Source organism: Benincasa hispida, chromosome 1 (assembly GCF_027475165.1).
Source record: "Benincasa hispida cultivar pf3 chromosome 1, pf3_genome.v1.1, whole genome shotgun sequence".
Classification (NCBI taxonomy): Eukaryota; Viridiplantae; Streptophyta; class Magnoliopsida; order Cucurbitales; family Cucurbitaceae; genus Benincasa; species Benincasa hispida.
Window position 1 is genome coordinate 55,069,935 of NC_143478.1, and position 21,158 is coordinate 55,091,092.

A 21,158-nucleotide genomic window follows, 5' to 3' on the forward strand; every position below is an offset into this window, starting at 1 on the left:
TCCCAAAAATATTTCACAACCACTTGTTCTCAACAAAACTATCAGAATTCCCAAAAATTGAATATTCAAGAATACATACATCAATAAGCAAATTTAGCTCACAATATACTTCAAACCTCAAAAGTTGTCACAAAGACTACCATAGTGCATGAATAACCCACAATATACAAGAGTTACTAGTTTTAGAACTTAAAATTTGGAATGGATAAAGCTTACATATTAAATATTTTAAGGCTACATAAGAATTGGAATGTATAAAGATAAAACAATAGTACATAACTTATAACATTTCGGATCATTAGTTTTCAGAAGAGGCATTTCCTGTTCAAATTAACGTATTGAATGAACAGCAGAAATAAAAATTTACTCTTTCAAGTAACAAATTAAAATTAAGCTTTCATTAATATCATCGTGTGTTAAAAAAAGAAACATTTTTGGAATGAAATATCATATGCAGAGAATGTAATGTTTCACAGCTCAAAATAGAACTAAACCTCACCTGATACAAGGCTCTCAGTGCATCTACCTTAGAGAATGGGTGAGAATACCTGCCAATTGATAAACTACAATCACAGAGCTCCATTTGAATATAGAGTTGTTCATTTTCAAACCTTGAAAAGTAGTATCCAACAATGTTTTCATGAGATCCTACATATTCAATAGAGGATAACAATCGAGAAAAAAAATAAAAAAAATTGCACCAGAGAAGAAAAAGAGAACAATGACAACAAATAAATATAATAAATGGAAAACCATATCTAGATAAATTTACTAACCTAAAGCTGCCAAAGCTTGAACTTCCATCAAAGCTCTCCTCCTACAAAGGGAAGGAAAAACTTCAATTACATATTTGCTAGTGTTTAGAGGTTAAACATATACAGACACGCACCAAAAGAAGTAACCTTTTTATGTCTTGATTCAATGGTCTTGTGCTTTGTTTGACAGCACATAAGCAGCCATCAATCCTCTTCAATACCTTGAAGACACGGCTAAAATTTTCAGTCCCTATTTGCTGAAAATAGACTGAAGTTATTGCAAAATTTGATAGCCTGAATTGAATATTAATAGAAAAAATCCCAATCTCTATCAACAGAAGCTTGCAGATACTAACTAGATGTTTCTGGATACCTTTATCTATGAAAATCAGTGTGATATCTTGAAAGACCATCTCCACTAAACAGCGTAGGAAAAAATCCTACACAAAATTGAAAAACACAAAACTAATTCATTTCCTAGAAAAACACAAAACTGTACCTGCACATTTTGTTCTTTGATTACCAAATGGGTCTATGCCTACATCTGAAGCATCTTTCAAGTATGGGTTCTTCATGCAAGGAGAAGGCATAACTCGACAGTGTAGAGAAACTGCAGATTGAGAAACATAGTTTTGTTTCTTTGGCATTGCCATTGTCTCTTTCTCCATATCCACATCATCTGCTCCAAGCATGTCGTTTCAAGTTCCACAATTTGTTCACAGCCAGATAAACTTGGACTCAGAGGATGTACTAAAACACTTTCTGCGCCAAAATGAATATTAAATGAAGAAAACTATTACATTACATTTTTCGAACAACTTAAATCACTAATTTCAGAAACAAATACAAGGCTGTTAGATTTTGAAGCCCCAAAAATATTTTAGATCAATGTCCCCATATTGATCAATGACTCCGACACTAATTCTCATTAGTTGCAAGTGATTAACCATTTACCATTATTTATTTGGAAAGTTCAGCTTATAAGAATAATGATTTACTTCATTTTAAGAGGAGAGGAGAAAAGCTTTAAGAGAAACTAGTGTTTTTCATAAACACTGGTTTATGATAAGAATACACTAGTTTCATAAACCAAAACTACAAATACACTTTCTCGAGGAGAGGAGAGCAAAGCTTGTGATAAGAATAAGTTACTTCATTTTAAGAGAGTTTTTCCAAACTTATAAGAATAATGGTTGTCACCAAATAAGTAAAATAGTGTTTCAGGATGGGTTATAACACTGTGTAAGAGCATATAAGAATTCCCTTTATTATCATTATTATCTGTTGGGGGCGGTATGTACCATCTAAGAGAAACTACCTGTAATTCTGAATGTTCATTGTCAGTTCCTTGAATGACTAAATGGTCAACTGCTGGGTCAATGACTCGATTCCAATGTTTCATAGTAAGAATTCCAGCGAACAATGCATAAAGATCTTCCCAAACACCCAATTTCTTAATGTTTTCCTTTATTGCTTCAGCATCAAAAAATATTAAAGTCTAACACTAAGGGAGAGAAATAACACCAGATGGCAAGTGAAGACAGAGACATGCTAGCAACAAGAATACATTGAGACAACACTTCAATGAATTAAGAGGGAAATACCTTCCAAAGGGCAGCATAGTTAAATCTTATGTTGAAGTCAAGATCTTTATACAACCCATGGTCCAAAAGTACCAACTGTGGCTTCCTCTTGCCTGTGTGCCGACAGAACAAGAATTCACAAATCAACATTAACATTCTTTTATCTCATAAAGAACAGGCAAGGCTACAAATTGATATCTCAAGAAGTTATCTATAGGTTTTTTAACAAATAAATTGATCATTTAGTAAGAGCTCACCAAAGATGCTCCTTCTATTAGAAGGTAAGGGACGGACAAGCAAGTTTGCAGCATGAGGGTCACAGTGCAAAATCCATGCTTATATATGATCTCAGAAAATGCATGACTAACCTGTATAATAAGTTCGAGGTAATTTTATCAGCAAGTGACGTAAAACTCATATCATTGATTCATAATATGGTCAAGCAAGCAATTTAAAAAGATTTTAAAATAACATCTCAATGAATGGTCTGAATTCCTAAACCTGTAAAACATCTTCTGGCTAGTCAGATAAAACTGTAAATAAATAAATAAAAGTTTACAAACCACGTGAGCATATAAGACTATCAAGTGGGTAAAGAAAGGAACACTCTATGAACGAAGACAAAATATAAATAATGCTCATAAATAAACCTAACTTTCTTGAATAAACGAAATGTGTGGTCTTACTAATTTTGCAACTTCTGATGGTTGAACCCCAAGCTTCTGAATGGCCTTAACATCATTTATTTGAGCACCATCCATAAACTTCATAGTCAATAACTTTGAGGTACTTAAGTTCCAAAACAGTGACTGAAATACCAATTTTAGGACAGAAACCCTCATTTTCTAACCAAAGTAATTTGTGTTTGTTCGAAACAATTCCAATATTCTCATAGAATCTCTGATATTCTGATATAAAATAGGAGATCACCATGAACAGAAAGCTTACAAGTGGAATAGAAAGGGGGAAAAATCCAGTTAAGTTCCTAACCTTAAAAATAACCTTAATAACATGAGCATTGAGGAGAGGAAAATCGGATTCAATGTTGTGCAAAACAGAAAAGGCATATAATTTCATATTATTTTAAGCCCAACAAATTTGCCTATCAGAGATTAGTTTATGAAAGAACTTGGGAAAACACGTTGAATAAGATCTCAAGGGTTCTCAAGAATACATCTTCAGAAGGAAATCTACCTGATTTAGAATGAGAAGACTAACATGCGACCTAGCATTAAAGCATAATGGTAAGAGAAATCTGGAACAATAAAATTTTCAAGGGCTTAAATTCATGACCAAAAGCTAGCAAATAAGACATTGAAAATCCCATAGTTTCTTTTAGTATAAATTTAACTGTTGTCAAGTCAACAATTAAACAACTTGGGGAAAAAAGGAGGAAAGTTCATCGACATCCACGTGAAAACTGAAGAATCATGAGAGAGAATTTCTCATGACATAAAAAGAGTACATATAATCAAAGAAAAAGGAGTGTAGGAGAAGGGGCATACAACTGAAAGAAGTGTAGGAGACAGAGAGGAAAACCTACCTTTGGAAAACTTTCACTAACCTCATCAACCAACCACCTAAATCAAAACAAAAAAAACATTCTTCATCATAAGAGATCATATATCACCAAAAGTCTATGGAACAATATTATTGTTGCAGAATATTTTTCAAGATAGAGCATAACTTTTCTTCATTTAGAGTATATAGATGCATGATTTATATGGGTTTTATATGGATAGAATGCATTCATCAACAAACCCTTAACAAGGTCATAAGATGTTCTAGAACATTACCTATAATCAACAGAAGGAAAAAGTCGATATAGGGTGTTCACAATTAATGTAACACTAGCATTATCTGTAGCTACAGTATCAATCATATGAGTGTGCTACACCTGAATATAAAGGGACCATAGGTAAACAAAATTGACCCTCAAAAGTCAAATCAATATAAATACATGTGAATTCAAGTTCAAATTTATTGAGTACAACAAGACCTTCACAATAACTTTTTGCCCATCATGGGTACGAGTAACATGCACTTGTGCAAGGGAAGCACTGGCTATTGGATCAGGATTAAATTCAGAAAAGATCTGCACATGAGAAGGCTTGCTTCATGAGACAAATGTCTATGGGCTGTATGGCATCCCGTTGTATTTCATCTACTTGGAGGTACGAAGTAACTCTATCTGCTAAGACTTTTCCCTGTGTAAATGCAGATAGTATGTCAGGAAGACTGGATATTGGATATGGTAGCATTTGGAAGGAAGCCAATGCAGAGATGACTTAGTAATTAAAGTTGCAACTATTGCACCCAATGACCCCAAACCAGATTTGTATGTAAAAGGAAAATCAGTGGAAAAAAATAGAAAAATTTAGCATAATCATGAGTTCTTACTTTATTTTCATCTCTAAAGTTTGCACCAAGAGCCATACGAATGATCCATAAAATGAAGTTGCAAATCCACCATCCTCGCAGAAGGCAAGGGTACTTAATTGACCTATTACGAATGATTCCACAAACTACAACCACCGCAACTCCTCATGTCACTTGCATAATCTCTGAGGAAAATGCTGAGATTTTCAAACAGCAACAAGATCCAATCCCGTTTAGAAGAGCACAGAACATCAAAACATGGATCGCTCATTAGAAAATGGTGAAAGCTACAGTGGCTTTGTAAGAAACGCTTAAATTCTGGCCAACTGGGAGGTTTTTCGGTACTTGATCCATCTTTCTTCTTCCTCATCGCTGATAATCTGATACGTGAACGATACATTTCGTAAAAAAAATGAAGGAATAAGATTCCCACGAACCCTAATTGCACTCTGACAGTCAAATGTTCGCCAAGACATGGAGATTCAAGCAGCTGCCATAGCCAATGACCTTCGAATGTGGGCAACCATAAACGAACAACGGGCAAAATTAGGGTAAGAGGCTTGGGGTAAGAGAGAAATGAAATGGTTGGGCGGCGCCAGAATGGATATAGAAAAATTAGGGTTTTTTCATTAAAGTAAGAAAAAGAAATAATAAATTAGAACTTTAATGTCGGTTTTAAACTGACATTAAAGCCTATCTTCAATGTCGGTTTAAAACCGACATTAAAGATCCGTGTTTTTTTTTTAAACCGACATTGTATCTCCAGTTTCACTTTTTCCAACCGACATTAAAGGCCAAAATTCTTGTAGTGTAACAATCTACAAAGCGGGCCGCATTCATAGTGTCACCATAATAAAGGTTTCCATACTATATCCATATACTATAGACCATTTTGGTTATCACTTAAAGCATGATCCACCTGTATGTCTCTACATTCATGCTTAGGTTACCGCGACAACCAGGGATCTTAGTTTATTGGTATGTGGTAAAGCAAATAAAACATCTCATGTTTCATAGACATAAGTGTTTACAAACTACAAGACCCAATGAGCGTTTAGGGCATCAACCCCAAAAATCTCCCACTTGTCCTAACGCGAGTGAGATGTACAAAATAATAAGTACAAAACAATATACTAGGGCACTAAGGCCCAATACAAAAATCTCCCATTTGTCCTAGTCTAGTACAACTTCTAGATCAGTCAGGAACTTCCTGAGCCAAACGGACTCCTTAGCAGCTTCACAAGCTGCTACATACTCGGCCTCCATCGTGGAGTCAGTGATGCACCTCTGCTTAGTGCTTCACCACATTACAACTCCTCCGTGAAGAGTGAACACTGACCTTGAAGTGGATTTCAGAGAATCCTTATCAATCTGAAAATCAGAGTTCGTTTAACTAGTAAGGATCAAATCCTTAGATCCATACACGAGCATGTAGTCCCTTATTCTCCGAAGATACTTGAGGATGTTCTTGACTGCGGTCCAGTGACCCTGTCTTGGATTAGACTGATACTTACTGATAATCCCCACAGCGTAGCAGATGTCTGGTCTAGTAAAGAGCATCACATACATCAAAATACCAACGGCAAATGCATAGGGGACCTGTCTCATCTCTTAAACCTCTTGAGGCATCTTAGGACACATTTCCTTAGACAATGTAACTCCATGCTTGAAAAGAAGTAGGCCCCTTTTAGAGTTCTACATCAAGTACTTGAACAACATCTTGTCAATGTACGATGCCTGAGACAGTGCTAGTAGTTTGTTCTTTCGATCCCAAAAGATCTGAATATCAAGAACAAACTGAGCCTCTCCTAAATCTTTTATTTGGAGTTGGGTCGCTATCCAGTTCTTAACTGTAGTTAATAGACCTACATCATTCTCAATGAGTCGTGTACATACAACACTAGAAAAACTACTAAAGTGTTGATGATTTTCTTGTAGATACAAGGCTCATCAAATTTTGGTCAAAGCCGTATGATTTGATCGCAGTATCAAACTGAATGTTCCAAGATCGAGACGCCTGTTTCAACATATAAATGGAACGATTCAGTTTGCAAACCTTTTGCTCTTTCCTTGGGCTATGAATCCCACGGGCTGCACCATATAAATGGTCTCCTTAAGATTACCATTCAGAAAGGCAGTCTTAACATCCATTTGCCATATCTCATAGTCATAATAAGTAGCAATGGACAGGAGGATGCAGATAGACTTCAACATGGCAACAGGCGAGAAAGTCTCCTCATACTCGACTCCCTCCACCTGGGTATAACCCTTCGCCACAAGTCTAGGCTTGAAGGTTTGCACCTTCCCATTGGCACCCCGTTTCCTCTTGTAGATCCATTTGCAAACTATAGGTTTTACCCCATCAGGCTGATCTACAAGATCCCATACTGAGTTGAAGTACATCGGCTCCATCTTGAGATCCATGGCTTTGACCCATTCATCCTAGTCAACATTCTTCATTGCCTTCTGATAAGACAACAAATCCTCAACCTTGCCATTGGCTACCATAACCAGGATTTAAGTGAAACCCATATAGCGAACAAGTGGGTTCACAACCCTCCAACTACATCGAGGTTCCCTTAACTCTTGAGGTGGAACTGACCTATCAGATGAACTACCATCAATAACTCTTGCTGATGAAGCAGGTCCTTCAACAACTCTTGTTGAAGTTTCAGTAGTTTTGTTGGAAAGTTCACGCAACATGATTTTACTACGTGGACTGTGCTCCCTAATATGATCCTTCTCCAGAAAGGTAGCATTCGTTGACACAAACACTCTGTTTTCCATAGGATCATAAAAGTAACCCCCTCTTGTACCTTTGGGGTAGCCTACAAAGAGGCACAATCTCGACCGTGGTTCCAATTTCTTTGGATTAGCCTTAAGCACATGTGCTGGACAAACCCATACGTGGAAGTGACGCAAACTAGCTTTACGCCCGTTCCACAACTTCAAAGGTGTTCTCGCAACACTCTTGGAAGGGAACACAATATCCATACATTGCAATCTCCACTGCAAAACCCCAAAACGAGTCTGGTATGGAAACGTAACTCATCATCGATCGAACCATGTCCAATAAGGTTTTGTTTCTCCTCTTCGCTACACCATTCTACTGAGGTGTACCCGATGCTGAGAGTTAGGAAATGATTCCATGTTCTATCAAATAGTTCTAGAACCTTGAACCCAAAAACTCTCCACCACAATCAGATCTAAGTGTTTTAATCCATCTATCCAATGTGTTTTCAACTACAGCCTTGAACTCTCTGAACTTTTCAAAGGATTCAGACTTCCGTTGCATCAAATAAACATACACATGTCGAGAGTATTCATCAGTAAAAGTGATGAAATACTCATAGCCTCCCCTGGCTCGCACATTCATTGGACCACAAAGGTTTGAATGCAGTAACTCTAGAGGCTCTTTGGCTCGATAACCTTTTCCAGTAAGAGGCCTTTTAGTCATCTTGCCTTCAAGGCAAGATTCACACATCGGTAAAGAATTGTCTTCTAACTCATTTAGAAGTTCATTCTTCACCAACCTCTCAATCCTAGTGAGACTAATATGCCCTAATCGAAGGTGCCAAAGATAGGCATTTTCCTTAAGAGAAACCTTTTGTCATTTATTTTGAGTTACGACAGTTTTAAACATCTTTATTTTATGGAGGGAACTCGTTGCTAACGTCCTTAGCACATACAAGATTTTTTCCAGATTTGTTGAACAGATTTTAACTCCATTTTTATGAATAAACACTTTATTGATATTAAAATTAATAGTATAATTACACTGAATCAGACACTTTACAGAAATCAAGTTCTTTTTTAACTCGAGAACTACATAAACATCATTCAAAATTATTAACTTCTTCTGTAAAGTCAACTAGAGCCCTCCCACTGCCACAACTGAGACGACGTGGCCAGTGACTACTCGCATCGTTATCTCTCCAGCCTTAAGCTGCCGTCAGGATCTAATCCATTAAAAAGAAGAACAAACATGATTAGTGGCCCTAGAGACAATAATCCAGGCAGAATCATCATTCTCCACTAAACAGGTTTCTAAAACTAGTAAATCATATTTACCTTGTTTTGACTTGGCCTTAGCCTTCTTCTCCTCCTTGATCCAACATGGACAATTTCGCTTCCAGTGCCCATCCTGGCTACAATGGAAACACTTTTCTTTGTCACCAGGCGCGGGTCGCCTTCCTCGCTGGGCAATAGGCTGTGGGTTAGTAGACACCTTCCTCTTCCCTTTACCACCATTCTTCTTCTTCCACTTAGAAGTGCTAAAAGTAGAAGGTGCAAACTTTGTTCCTGAGGTTGAGCCTTTATGGAACTTCTTTGATGAAGAGGCAACATTTGCCTTACCAACCTTTTTCTCCTTACTTTTTAGCAAGGATTGGAATGTCTGCAACTCGTTGAGGAGAGTTGTATGAAGAAAATCGTACATAAGGATTTTCATGAGCAGCAGAATGATTGTTCCAAATTCCATTCGAAATTGAACATACACAATTACAGTACATAAACAGAAACTAACTGGTCATGCAACAACTAGAAATTACAGCATGCTTTTAGATAATCAAGGGATAATTTCTAGTTTATGTACTGTAAACCTTTAACAATTTCGCATAAGTGTAACCCCTCATTTTCGACCCTAGAGTCCCGCCCTAATGCGCCCGCCGTAGGGAAAAAGAAGATTAGGACAAAACTAAAGCGACCTTATCCTATACAGAAGATCAGATACAAAGTCGTGCAAAACTGCCATCCTATAGAGGGACACTCCTATGGTGCCTCGAGGCGATGCACAGAAACGTTATCCAACCTAACAAGAGATACCGAGGGATATGCGTTGAACATCTCGCTCCCACGTACTATGAACATTCTCTCCATTCACCTTGATATTGATCTTGAAGGAACTCTTATCAAAGAGTACCTCTGAGCAAAAGCAAGATCGTTCCAAACTCATTGCGACAGAAATACCGCATTCACAATCAAACATACAAGTTATGCATTAACAACAAATTACAACATGCTTTGAAAATTTAAACAACAAAAGAGACGACAGACATACCAATTGAAGAACTCATCTTCATAGAAATCTCGCACTCATCAAGGAAGCAAATCTCGCTGTCGCTGAGATCGTCCAAGCTATCATCCACCAAATCTCACTGTCGTCTATCCACAAATGGACTCGGAACCCTCGGTATTCTCGAAGTGAGAATTCAGAAAGTGTGGGCTCTGTTGGATTTTGTAGAGGGAAGGAGGAAGGAACGATCGTTTACCACGACCAAGCAAGTGGGAAATATCGGGAGTCTATCGTATAAATGGCTGTTTGATCCTTTAGGTAAAGGTACACGATCGTGTAGTAAACTAAGGCTGATCGTATAGACGATCGTTTAGTAAAATGCTCGGCCGCAGGATCCCTTAGAAAAAGCTAGACGATCGTTTAGGTAATTCTACGCGATCGTTTAGGAAATACGCGCGTGTACACGATCATTTAGTAAACTTTGAGCTGTCGTGTATGCTCTCACTTTGCTAGGCGATAGGCAATGTACTAATCGGTGAGTGAATATCTAATCTTTTTTCAAAATCAAAACCATTTTCATTTTATCCTTCAGTTATGAAAATTGAATGCAACCTTCCACTATCTCATTCGGTTACGGAGAAAAAACCGCAAACAACTATCCCATAATTGTTTAAATAAAAGAATAAATATAATCATATTATATTTATAACCTATGGTTTGATATCACATCACATGCAACATTTGAACCATAGTTCTTTTCTCCTCCAAATCATATTTATATCGTTTTCCTCCAATTAATGTATCTTATACATCATGTAAACCATATCATATATAATTGGCGAGTTCAATCATATCATATATATTCGAACTCCCTCTTGTCAATTTAAACACTTAAAATTGACCCAAAAACTGATTCTCAACTTGAATCCATTGAGCTACCAAAGGGACCTTATGGACCTATGGTTCAAAGCTCCAACGGTACGTGAATAGCTGACTAAACTCTTTAGCCATGAGATCGACCATCCACTAACTGCCAGGCATTCCACTAAAGATCGATAGCCGCACTCTTCTCACCACAGATATATTTCTGTGTCCATTGGATATAACCAATCAACAATACGATAACGCTTCACAGATGCTTGTAAGTACAACTTGGCCAATTTACCGTTTTGCCCCTGTAGTTACATCTAACTCCTTAAGTACCACTAATCCCTCTAATGAACAATACAATATAGTTCTACTATGTGTTGACACCTCTCAAGCCAATAGAAGATGTGTGGTGCCACATCGTTCAAGCCCTTGAATCAGCTCTTAAGGGGGCAATCTATCTACTTACCCCTGTTTTGGGGAAGGAGTGAATTCCATCTTCTGTAGCTGAGTTCCCAACTCCCAAATCAGATGAATCCTCAAAGTGGTAGGTTTGAGTCGGCGATCTGGCCACTTGCACCCATGCAAATCAAAGGACCGCTCTCAAAGGCAGGAGTTCCCAACTCACTCAGGATTGAGGTCACGTTACCTATGGTCATCCTAGTGAAGTGAAGTCTCTGTCATCAACAATGTTATATAACAAGACTATAACACTTCGTGGTCTGGTCTTATACAAACTCCTTTGTATAGGATGCCTCTGCTCGTATGTCTTCACATGAATGATCAGGATCAGACCATCTGTAGCAAGTCACAACACTTGTAACTATTCTACAAAATGGGCCGCATCTGTAGCGTTACCAGGATAAGGTTTCCCTCCTATATCCATATACTACAAACCATTTTAATTATCACTTAAGGCAAGATCCATCTGTTGTTCGGGTTGATGCCCTAAAATCTCGTGTCCTATAGTTTGTAAACAGTTTGTATGAACGCTTGTGTTGTATAATATATGATATTTATTTCACATCTTGTTTTTGCTCAGTTATATGTTTTATTTGCTTTACCACAAACCAATAAACATAAAATCCCTGGTTATCTGTACGTAACTTAAGCATGTATATGGTGACATACAAGTGGATCATGTCTTGAGTGATAACCTAAATTGTCTGTAGTATATGGATATAGTAGGGAAATCTTATCCTGGTAACGCTACGGATGCGGCTCGCTTTGTGGAATGGTCACAAGTATTGTGACTTGTCACAAATGATCTGATCCTAATCATTTGTGTAGGGGACATGCAAGTGAGGGCATCCCATACAAAGAGTTTGTATAAGACATGACCACAAAGTGTTAACATCTCGTTATATAACACCGTTCATGACAGAGACTTTACTTCACTAGGATGCCCATAGCTAACATGACCTCAATCCTGAGTGAGTTGGGAACTCCTACCATTGAGAGCGGTCCTTTGATTTGCATGGGTGCGAGTTAGGTCGTCGATTCAAACCTACCATTTTGGGGATTCGTCTGATTTGTGGGTTGGAAACTCAGCTACACAAGATGGAATTCACTTCTTCCCTGAGGCAAGGATAAGTAGATAGATAGCTCTCTTAAGGGCTGATTCCAGGGCTTGAACGATGTGGCGTTACACACCTTCTCTTGGCCCGAGAGGTGTTCATACATTGTTGGATTGTGTTGTATTGTTCATTAGAGGGATCAGTGGTACTTAAGGAGTGAGATGTAACCATAGGGGCAAAATAGTAAATTGGCCCAGATGTACTTACAAGCATCTGTGAAGGGTCATCGTACTCATGATTGGTTATATTCGATGGACACAGAAATATATCTGTTGTAAGAAGAGTTCAATTATTGGACTTTAGTGGAATGCCTGGTAGTTAACGGATGGGGATCTTGTGGCTAAAGAGTTTAGTTAGCTATTCACGAATCGTTGGAGCTTAGAGCTACAGGTTCATTAGGTCCCATGGGTAGCTTGGATAAAGTCAAGAATCAGTATTTGGGTCAGTTTGAAATGTTCAAATTGACAAGAGGGAGTTTGATTATAAATGATATAATTGGATTGGTTAATTATACATGATATAATTGACTAAATGTATGAAATACATTAATTTTGGAGGAATAGATATAAATATTATTTATATCAAGTGGAGGAGAAATTACTATAGTAGATATATGATATCAAACTATAGGGTAAGAATATAATATGATTATATTCATTAATTATTAAATTGGTTAATTATGAGATTATTGGCCATTTTATTCTCCACAATCCTGCGTTAGTGAGAGTAGTTGCATTCAGTTATGGTAATCGATAAATAAAATGAAAATTGGTTTCATTTTTGCAAAAGGTTTGAAAATTCGCAATCAGTGTGAAAACGTAAATGATCACCTAGCTTAAGAGCCTATACGATAGTAGCTCATTGTGTAAATGATCGCAAACCAGCGCTTAAACGATCGCACGTCTGTCCCTAAACGATTGCTTAACTTTCCTAAATGATCGCATAGTGTGCCACATTTTCTAAATGATCGTATACCTTTTATTAGATAATTGCTTAGTAAAACCTACATGATCGTGTAGCTTCGTCTAAACGATAAGCATCCCTGCTATACGATAGCTCTTTCTCTCCCACTTGCTTATCGTCTACACGATCTATCTTTCCTCCTACCTCTACCAAATTCACAAAGACCACACTTTGGATTCTCACTCCAGACTACCAAGGGCTCCAACTGGTGGTGTCGTCCCTGCTATTTACTTGTTCGTGATTATGTGTGTTGCTGTCGTTTGTGTAGACGATCGTGCTGCCGCAGCCGACTGATTTGTTGGATGATAGTTTGTGTAGAGGTTCTTCCGCTGCTTTTGAGTTTGACGTTTGAAGAGAGTCTTCAACTGGTATGAGAACTCTTTCCCTTGTATTTTATTGTTCGAAGCATGCCCTTAGTTAGTGTTAATTTGCATAACTATCTGTTGGAATGTATATGTTGTATTTCGGTCACAATGAAATCGGAAAGATCCGAACGCGCTCATGGATGCTTTTTGTTAAGAGTTCCTTCAATTGGTATCAGATATAGGTTATGATATTCCAATTTCATTGTTGCAACGAATTACATATACGTTCATGGTGGGTGTATGTCTGCTCTGTTTAATCTTTAAATTGCTGTGGATGTGCGGATTAATGGATGTTTTCGTGGATGTTAGCCTCGGTTTGATTTAATTCTTTTACATTTTCGGTTGATTGTAAAGGTCCCTGCGTTTTTGGGCATTATTAATCGTTATCGAGTTTGTAATTCAAAGTTAGTTTAAGTCTTGAGTCGTTCGTGAAGAAGATCGAAGCAAGGGTTGTAGTTAAGGAAGGAGACGATCAAGGGTTGATCGGGTCGTGTAGACGATTGGGTAAGTGATCGTTGAATATCGGGTCGTGTAGATGATGGGATGCTCATATATCATTTAACGCGTGTGTGCACTAGACGATCGTTTAGCACACCAAGCTTCATCACTTAGTAACTGACTAAACGATTGCTTAGCAATGCATGGTAAATCATTTACCTTTTGCCGCATTAAGTGATAGTCTAAATAATCAGGCTTCGCAGCTGATAACGGGCAGAAATGCACGTTATTACAATGCAAAGATATAAAACAATGTAGGATTGCGACGGTAAAAATATGTAAAATCCTGTCCAAAAGCATTAAGTTAAGAACATTGCGATCGCATGCGCCCATCGCATTAAAGCAGCTAATTTACGTATTTTGTGCAGGAAAATACGTTGGTGCAAGGCAGAATTTCGATCCAAGGAATTCAGCGTCCGAGCGCATTAGAAGATCATGACCGCAAAGCTATGCGATCGTATGCGTTCGTGAAGATCTGCTCAAGAAGGTGGCCATATAGAGGCGGCACATCAAGGTGAAAGCTTAATAAATCATGATGGGACAGAAAGCTGATGATGGTCGAATCCGAATTTAATTGCCAAGCTGTTAAGAACACACTGTAGAAAGTACACTCAACTTTTTGGTGACAATTAATCAGCGCATCAGAAAGAGATTTAATGACATCACATCACTACAATCATTTGAGAGAAAAGCTCTTCACCCTGAAGCTCTATAAATACCGAAGGCCACCTTCGTTAAAGAAGTTCTGTTCGGTTCCGCTCTAGTTCAGTAGTTTTAGAATTTTAGAGTTCTTCTCCGCCATATACATAGATAGTCGTGTCTGTAATATCTATATACTTAGAAGGAAGAGGCGAGGGAAGAGAAACGACACCGGAAGATTGTTCCTGGTGAGCTCGAGAGAATGCCGGGAAGTGTTGAGAATAGACAGAGGGTCAACTCTTGCGAAAGCAAGAATATTCTTTTGGGCAGAGTAGAGAAAGACACAGTGTAAAGGCCTTGGGAAGCAAGACATTGCTACCAAGCTCCCTATCCTTACTTCCCATTGTCATTCTGTATTCTGATTTCATTTAAAAAATGGAATTTGCATCTCTACATCTATTCACTCTCTTTACATTACGCATGAGTAACTAAACTTCCGAATGAGTTGAGAAGTACTTAGCTAGCATACCTAAGATCTTCATTTTTTGCGATCCTCTTGCTTTATGTATGCGTCCATTACCCCTTTAGAGCTACTCGAGAGAGAGTCTAAAGAAAGAACCTAGACTTGAGAGAGCTAAGTTAGAATATAGGCTTGAGAAAGTTAGATTAGAACTTCATAAGCAAGAGATAGAAACTTAGAGATAAGTTCTGTTTGCTAACATGCATCACATGCACCCAAGAAATAGGTTATGGTAGTCTGTGGTCGCCTTATGTATGTATGTGTCATTCATCATCGCATAGACAAGAATAGAGGCTTAGACGTAAGTCCTAAAGACATCATCGTATACATCGCATGCGTCCTAAAACTAGGAGCTATAGCATTTGCATTGAGAGATGACTTGCTGTTGTATGTGTGTAGCATGATCGCATAACTTGAACGCAATCTTAGGAAGTATTACCTAAATCCCTTCTTAACTCGTTCCCTACATACTCATTGTAACTTTCATTATTATTAGCTCTTTTCTCAATTCCGCCACATAGAATCTATACCTTAAACAAACATACCAATCAACTCATTGTTTTATTTGTCACTGTAAAGGAATCAGAAATCACCATCGCACATTGTCTTCATAGTCCCTGTGTTCGACCCTGGGCTTGCCAGGCAACCTAGTGGAATTTATACTTGGATTTTGCTAGGAAAACTTGCATGTACAGTGCATACACCACCTTCACAATATACACCATTATTTCATCATATTCACAACGCATCAAGTTTTTGGCGCCGTTGCCAGGGACTACGACAGTACATATTGTGCTAACGATAACTTTTTTATTTTCTTTGCAGCTTTCCATCTTTGTGCACTGCCTCTCTTTTGGTAAGGGAAGAAGCGGATGTCGTATGAGTGAAGGATAAGTTCTGGAGCCCAACTACGACCTAGAGATTGATAGAAATTTCTGAAGAAGAAGAAGAAACAACCGGCAACAACAACAAGAGAAAGATCCCAACATGGCGGAGCATCCGGAAGACAAAGCACCGAACGCAAATAATATCATGGCAAACCCCATCCTCTTGGCAAACGACCGCAATAGGCCTATCCGAGACTATGTGTCGCCCAACTTTTATGATTTCTCACCAGAAATCATGAGGCCAGCCTTGGACGGATCGAGGTTCGAGATGAAGTCGGTGATGCTGCAGATGATTCAAATTGCCGGACAGTTTGGCGGTAGGCGTGGCGAGGATCTGCACGCTCACCTCAGGAGTTTTATTGAAAACTGCAATACGTTTATGTTCCCAAACATCTTCACTAAGGAGGTTTGACTAACGCTGTTCCCATGTTCGTTGTGTGATCAAGCACGAAAATGGGCTTATTCTCTTAAACCAGGGGCGATTACATCGTGGGAATAAGTAGTGAAAAGGTTCACGAAGTACTTCCCCCCGACAGAGAATGCTAGATGGAGGAAGTTGATTACTAATTTTGATAAAGATATCGACGAATCGCTCAGTGACGCCTGGGCGAGGTTTAAAAGACTGGTGCGAGATTGCCCGCACAACGGCTTACCCGATTGTCTCCAAATGGAAATTTTTTACCACGGATTGAGCCCTGCATCGCATACAGCTGCCAATGTGACAATAGCTGGAGGTCTGCTTGACAAGACTTACGACAAGGCTAAGAATATACTTGATCGCATTTTAAAAAAAAAACATGAAGACTGGAGAGAAAGCAATCAAGACTAAGAATTAAAGATAGTGATGCAAGCAATGGGACCATCGCATCCCTACAAAACCAAATGAATGTGATGATGAATTTAATATAAGGAATCGCAATCAGCAGCCCAGGAAAGCATAGGGGGCAGGTCGACACAATCGATCAAATGAGCGCAAGTTGTGCAATTTCAGAGAAGGCCATCCAATGGAAGAGTGTCCGAGGAACCCACAATCTGCTTATTTCGTGAAGAATAATCTTTTTTTCCAATACTTACAACCCTAGGTGGAGAAACCACCCTAACTTCGCATGGAAAAATCAACAACAAAATTTTCAACCAATGACACAAAAAAAAGGGCTGCAGGTTTTTTCCCACGAACAAACAGTCAACCACAAAATCAAGCTAGTAGTTCTCAGGCGCCACAATCTTCATATCTGGAGAGCTTACTGAAGCAATATATTGACAAAAATGAAACAGTACTCTAGAATCAAGCAATGTCTTGAAATTCAGATAGGACAGATTGCGAGCAAACTCAAAAGTAGACCGCAAGGGGCATTGTCGAGTTCAACAGAGCTCCTACGCAACCTAGGGAGTACGGGAAAAGAGTAATGTCAAGTTGTGACATTGCGAAGCGGAAAGACAGTGGCGGAGGAGAAGAAGGAGCCAAGCCGAACTGCTTCAGTTGCGATGAAAACAAAGACCCCATTGACTCAAGAGGAGCCAGAAGAATAGGAGACGATGGAATCAGAAATTGCATCCAGTTTGAAGCCGATAGAGCGGGAAACCATGAAAATACGGCTGCCATCTTTCCCTCATAGACTTAAGAAGAAGAAAAATGATGAAGTGCAATACCATCACTTCATGGACATGCTGAAACAATTACATATCAACATCCCTTTCACTAAAGTGATCGAACAAATGTTAAGGTATACGAAGTTTTTGAAGGACATGGTGACAAAGAAAAGAAGCACAGGTAAGTTCGTAATAGTGGCATTGACACAATGTTCAAAAACCATAATCTCACCAAAAATGCGCGACCCAGAAAGCTTCACAATATCCTGCTCAATTGGAGGGTTATATATTGGTCAAGCGCTTTGCGATTTCGAGGCCAGTGTCAACTTAATGCCCCTTTCAATTTTTAAGCAGCTGAATGTGGGGCAGCTGGTGCCTACGATGGTGACTCTTTATCTAGTTGACAGGTCCCTTGTTTGCCCAGAAGGGATGGTGAAAGATGTCTTGGTTTCGATTGACAAATTTATCTTATCTGCAGACTTCATCATCCTTGATTATGAAGCGGACAAGGATGTACCCATCATTCTAGGACGACCATTTTTATCCACTGGTCATGCTTAGATTGATGTGTACAAGGGAGAGATCACACTGAGCGTGAATGGACAGAAGATCAGGTTTGATATTATCAGAGCCATGAAATATTCGGAAGAAGAAGACCTCACAGATTCCGATGAGGAACCCAGTTTGTATGAAGAAGAAAAGTCTAAAGATGAAGATGAAAGAGAGGATGCGACCACATCCATAGTAACCTGCAATGCGAACAAAGAAACAACAACCAAAGAAGAAAAGTTGACAATGAAGGACGAAAGAAAAACACAAAAACCATCCTTGCGAAACCAAACCTTGCCAAACCACTTGAAGTATGCTTTTTTAGGGTAAGATGAAACACTACCAGTAATAATTTCCTCTGCACTTCATGAATTGGAAGTAACCAATTAGGTTTACGACGAAACCTAGAAATCGATCACTGATCCAATTCGAGTTTGTGCTGTTGAGCATCCTGAAAAAGTACATAAAAGAATTTGGTTGGACACTAGTAGACATAAGAGGAATCAGCCCCGCATATTGCATGCACAGGATACGTCTCGAGGAGATTAAAAAAGGATCGATTGAACATCAACACAGACTAAACCCTACGATGAAAGAGGTCGTGAAGAAAGAGATAATCAAATGGTTGGATGCAGGGATTATCTATCCAATCACCAGCAGCACGTGGGTTAGCCCCGTGCAATGTGTGCCAAAGAAAGGAGGGATGACGGTAGTCCCAAATGCAAATAATGAACTAATATCGATGAGGACCGTTATTGGCTAGCGAATCTGCATGGACTACCGCAAACTGAATGCGGTGACGAAAAAGGATCATTTCCCTTTGCATTTTATTGACCAGATGCTAGACCTTCTAATAGGAAATGATTACTTTTGCTTTTTGGATGGATATGCAGGTTACAACCAAATCATGATTGCTCTTGAAGATCAAGAGAAAACCACATTCACCTGCCTCCTATGGAACATTTGCATTTCGGCGCATGCCGTTCGGTTATGTAATGCGCCGAGTACATTCCAGAGGTGTATGATGACCATCTTTTTTGAGTATCTTGAAGATTTTGTAGAAATTTTCATGGACGACTTCTCGGTGTATAGGTAAACATACGAAGTTTGTATCAATAATTTAGAGAAGATACTGAGAAGATGTGAAGAGACAAACCTTGTGCTAAACTGAGAGAAGTGCCACTTCATGGTGAAGGAAGGTATTGTGCTCGAGCACAAAGTCTCCAAAGACGGGCTGGAGGTGGATAAGGCAAAGATTTAGGCGATTGAAAAGCTTCCATCTCCAGCAAATGTCAAGGCTATTAGGAGCTTCTTAGGGCATGCAGGCTTTTATCGGCGTTTTATGAAGGACTTTTCGAAGATTGCACGACCACTGAGTGCGTTGCTGGAGGCAAAAAGAACGTTTGACTTTGATGAACAATGCCTCAACGCATTCAAGATACAAAAGAACACATTAATAACCGCACCTGTGTTGATCACATCGGACTAGACACAACCCTTTGAACTAATGTGCGATGCAAGCTGTTATGCGATGGGAGCGGTGCTGGCGCAAAAGAAGAAAACAATGCTACACCCCATCGCATATGCATGTAGAACCTTGAACCCTGCCCAAACAAATTACACTACCACAGAAAAAGAACTGCTTACGGTGATCTTTGCGCTGGAGAAATTTAGAGCTTACCTGCTAGGATCCAAAGTGATCGTTCACATTGACCACTCGGCAATCAAGTATTTAATGACAAAGAAAGATGCGAAGCCGAGGTTGATTCGATGGGTTCTCCTCCTTCAAGAATTCAACATGGAAATTGTTGATCGCAAGAGGATGGAGAACCAGGTTGCGGACCATTTATTAAGATTAGAAAATCCAGAAGTCGACTGTAACAAGACAGAGGTGAACATATCCCCAAAGTGGTAGGTTTGAGTCGGTGAACTGGCCACTCGCACCCATGCAAATCAAAGGACTGCCCTCAATGGCAGGAGTTCCCAACTCACTTTGAATTGAGGTCATGTTACCTATGATTATCCTAGTGAAGTGAAGTCTCCGTCATGAACGATGTTATATAATGAGACGTTAACACTTAGTGGTAAAGTCTTATACAAACTTTTTGTATAGGACACCCCCGCTCGCATGTCTCAAACACGAATGATCAGGATCAAACCATCTGTGACAAGTCACAACACTTGTAACTATTCCACAAAGCAGGTCGCATTCATAGCTTTAGCAGGATAAGGTTTCCCTCCTATATCCATATACTACAGACCATTTTGGTTATCATTTAAAACATGATCCACTTGTATGACACCACATACATGCTTAAGTTACATAATGACAACCAGGGATTTTATTTTATTGGTTTGTGGTAAAGCAAATAAAACATCTAAATGTGCAAGGTCAAGAAGTGAAGTAAATATCATATATTATATATCACAAATATTCGTACAAACTGTTTACAAACGAGTCTTTAGGGCATTAACCCCAACAATCTCCCACTTGTCCTAAAGCGAGTGGGGTGTACAAAATCTAGTACAAAACAATAAACTAGTGCATAAAAGCCTAGTACAATAAAATCTCCCACTTCCCCTAGTTCAGCCGTGAGCGGTCCGTAGACCCATGCTCTGAAGGTGACCCTCAAACACTGTAAGAGCCTTCGTAAACGGGCCAGCAACGATATGCTTCGAAGTGATCTTCATTACGATCACGTCCCCTCGATGTACTATCTCGGGGATCAGGTGATACTTCTAGAAGTCCTTATCAGTCTAAAAGTCAGAATCCGTGTATCCAGTAAGGATCAAATCCCCAGATCCATACACGAGCATGTAGTCTCTCATTCTCTGAAGATACTTGAAAATGTTCTTCACTGTGGTCTAGTGACCTTAGCTTGAGTTAGACTGATACCTATTGACTATTCCCACAGCGTACCAAATGTCTGGGCTAGTTCAGAGCATTGCATACATAAAATGTCAACGACAGA

The 21,158-nt window shown here is 39.0% G+C and overlaps 2 pseudogenes; both read right to left on the bottom strand.

The window, feature by feature from the left end:
• Positions 1–234: 234 nt before the first annotated feature.
• On the bottom strand, positions 235–1,712 carry LOC120077837 (wee1-like protein kinase; annotated as a pseudogene).
• Positions 1,713–1,908: 196 nt separating this feature from the next.
• LOC120077846 (putative ABC1 protein At2g40090) lies at positions 1,909–17,650 on the bottom strand (annotated as a pseudogene).
• Between the last annotated feature and the right edge of the window lie 3,508 nt (positions 17,651–21,158).